Below are 3,674 nucleotides of genomic sequence, written 5' to 3'. Positions count from 1 at the left end.
CCACAGCTGGAGTACTGTGTCCAGTTCTGGGCACCCCACTTCAAGAGGGATGTGGACAACATTGAGAGGGTCCAGAGGAGGGCCACCCACATGATCCGGGGACAGCAGGGCAGACCCTACAATGAGAGGCTACGGGACCTGAACCTGTTCAGCCTTCACAAGAGAAGGCTGAGGGGGGACCTTGTGATCATCTATAAACTCACTAGGGGGGACCAGAAGGGGTTGGGGGAGACCTTGTTTCCCCTAGCTCCCCCTGGGATAACAAGGAATAACGGCCACAAGTTGTTGGAGAGTAGGTTTAGATTAGACATCCGTAGGAACTACTTCACAGTCAGTGTGGCTAGGATCTGGAACCAACTTCCAAGGGAAGTGGTGCTGGCTCCTACCCTGGGGGGTCTTTAAGAAGCGGCTCGATGCCTACCTGGCTGGGGTCATTTGAGCCCAGTTTCCTTCCTGCCCAAGCAGGGGGTCGGACTTGAAGATCTACAAGGTCCCTTCCAACCCTACTTCTATGATTCTATGATTCTATGTAAGAAAGAACAAACACCAATCTGACATCAGTTTTAGGAAGATACACAAGCTTGTGGCAGAACACTTAAACTTTCCTGAAAATCCCATTGATGACCTTAGAGTAGATGTTCTTAGACAAGAAAACTTTAAAAATGAACGTGAATAGGAAATTGCAGAAGAAGAAATTACCCACACACTGGATTGTGTTAAGCATGGTGTACAGGGATTATGAATTATCTGAACTAGCTTTTGTGACCTTTTGTATTAGTTTACTCTGCCTTCTGCCATCATTGCAGTCAGTCATCATTTGGGTACACCGTCTCATGGAAAATTTAGATATTGAACCCCTAGAGGAATTGAAAAAAAATTACATATCTGCTTGACATACTTTTAATCCCTTTCAGTTGGGATTTCTGGAATCGGTTAGGCTTTTTTCTAACTGTGGGACTTACAATCTAAACCCCTGCCTAGGCTTAATCACCCTATGGGTGCATCTACACATTCATTAATGCACAGTAGTTACTGTGTATTTAGTTTAGTACTTGCTTAATGAAGTACTAACAAAATGTGCAGTAACTACAGTTACTGAGCAGTAGGGCTGGATGCCTTAATGCCAGAAAGAAGGCAAACAGAAAGGAGGTTTACTCTAGAACCCAAGAGCAGGGAGTGCTCCCATGGAAGAAAGTTGACCATCTCTTAGTGCTGCTCATACTTTTTTTCCCCAAGAACTATTTAATACAAAATACATAATCAGTACTGGGGAAGTGCCTGTGCAGAAATCCTAACTACTAGGCTGTTGGACACAATTTGGTAGGTTCTCCTCTTCTGTATGGCATATTCAGAATACACCTAAAATATCAGGATCTCAGGGAGGTCAGGTTCATGGATGACAAGTGTATGAATCCGAAACAACTTCTGACTGCATTCAGATAATTGCAATAACATCTCATTAAAAAGGGCAGACATACTGAGAATGTTTAATAATTATGTTTTCAAATGCCTGAGAGAGAATGATTTTTTATTATAGCTTTTATTGAAGTAAATGTACAGTTGACGAGAGGTTAGGCAAGTTTTCAAGCACTGAGTGCCCTTCCTCAGGTCTCATTTTTCAAATGCCTTGGAGCATTTTTGTCTCAGTTTTTGAACACATAGATGTGTGCTTTAAATATACATAAGTGCTTAGGAAACACTTTATTGAATAACATCTTAGAAGACAGATTCACAAATTGTAGCTAAAGCAACTAGCTCACAGAAATCCCCAGTTTTAATTCAGGCTCAGGTGCCTAAATGGGCACACGAGTGATAAAAAAGAATTCAAAATGTTCTACTCCAGAGGCAATAAAACTCCTTAAGAACCTAAGTTTATTTGGAAGCCATAATTTGGCTTAGAAACATCCCTAGACACCTAAATTTAGGCTTTCGGGCATATGCAAAAGCACCTTAATTTGAGCAGTTAGGCACTTAAATTCTATTAAATTGTCAGAGAGGGCTGATCAAGAAGGTATGCTCAGAGGATAGCTAACTTACATTGATAGCACTCAATTCAATACTAAGCACAACGCATAGAGTCACTGAAACTCAGAGACACTGCCAGAAGAGGAGCTGGCATCTACCTTTTGCATAATAGGCTAGTGGTCAGAGCACTCATCAAGCAAGTGGGAACCATGGGTTATAGACCTTCTTGTGGAGTGGGCCTATTGGCCAGCCAAGAGTGCAAGAATCAAAGGGCCAGAAGCAAAAGTATCATGGCTCAGCAGCCTTAGTCACATCAGTGGCGGGGGGAGTCCTGGATTCTATTCTTGTTGCCAGTGTTATTTCTGTGCTTTATTCAATGTCTTATGTAAAATGCATAAACAACCTTATAGAATCATAGAAAATTAGGGTTGGAAGAGACTTCAGGAGGTCATCTAGTGTAACCCCCTGCTCAAAGCAGGACTATCCCCAACTACATCGTCCCAGCCAAGGCTTTGTCTAGCCAGGTCATCAAAACCTCTAAGGATGGAGATACCACAACTTCTCCAGGTAGCTTTTTCCAGTGCTTTACTACTCTCCTAGGGAGAAAGTTTTGCCAAATATCTAACCTAAAACTTCCATGCTGCAATTTGAGACCATTGCTCCTTGTTCCGTTATCTGCCACCACTGAAAGCAGTCTAGCTTCATCCTCTTTGTAACAACTCTTCAGGTACTTTAAAGCTGTTACTAAATCTCATGTCAGTCTTCTCTCCTTCATACTCAATAAGCCCAGTTCCCTCATATTCTCCAGCCCTTTAAACATTAGCATTTTTGTTGCCCTCCACTGGACTTTCCCTAATTGGTCTACATCCTTTCTGTAGTGTGGGGGCCAAAACTCAACATAGTACCCAAGATGTGGCCTCACCCACCAATGCCAAATAGAGGGAAAGAATCACTTCCCTTGCTCTGCTGGCAACACTCCTACTAAGGCAACCCAGTATGCTGTTAGCCTTCTTTGCAACAAGAGCATACTGTTGGCTCATATTCAGCTTATTGTTCACTGTAAGTCCCAGGTCCTTTTCTGTAAAGCGGCTGCCTTTACTAGTGCATGGGATTGTTCCATCTTAAGTGCAGGACTTTACACTTGTCCTTATTGAACTTCATGACATGTCTTTTAGTCCAGCCTCCCAATTTGTCTAAGTCTCTCTGAATTCTAGCCCTACCCTCCAGCATATCTGCTGCTCCCCACAGCTTGGTGTCTGGCCACCACAAACTTGCTGATGGTGCAGTTCATTCCATTTTCCAGATCACTGATAAAGATATTGAACAAAGTGGCTGCAGGACTGACCCCTGGGGCACTCCACTTGATAGTGGCTGCCAACTAGATATTGATCCATTGATTACTACCCTTTGAGCCCAATGATTCAGCCAATTTTCTATCCACCTTACAGTCCATTCATCCAACCTATACTTGCTTAGCTTGCTTGCAAGATTGTTGTGGGAGACAATATCAAAAGCCTTGTTAAAATCAGGGTATATCACATTCACTCATCTCCCCACATCCACAGAGCCAGTCATCTCAACATAGAAGGCGATCAGTTTGGTCAGGGATGTCTTGGGCTTAATCACGCTGACTGTTCTTAATCACCTTCTTTTCCTTCAAGTGCTTAGAAATGGATTCCTTGAGGATCTGCTGTGCTCCATGATTTTTC

The sequence above is a fragment of the Alligator sinensis genome, unplaced genomic scaffold (assembly GCF_000455745.1).
Source record: "Alligator sinensis unplaced genomic scaffold, ASM45574v1 scaffold341_2, whole genome shotgun sequence".
Lineage (NCBI taxonomy): Eukaryota > Metazoa > Chordata > Crocodylia > Alligatoridae > Alligator > Alligator sinensis.
The sequence above is the reverse complement of the archived record's forward strand: the minus strand, read 5'-3'. Positions refer to the sequence as shown.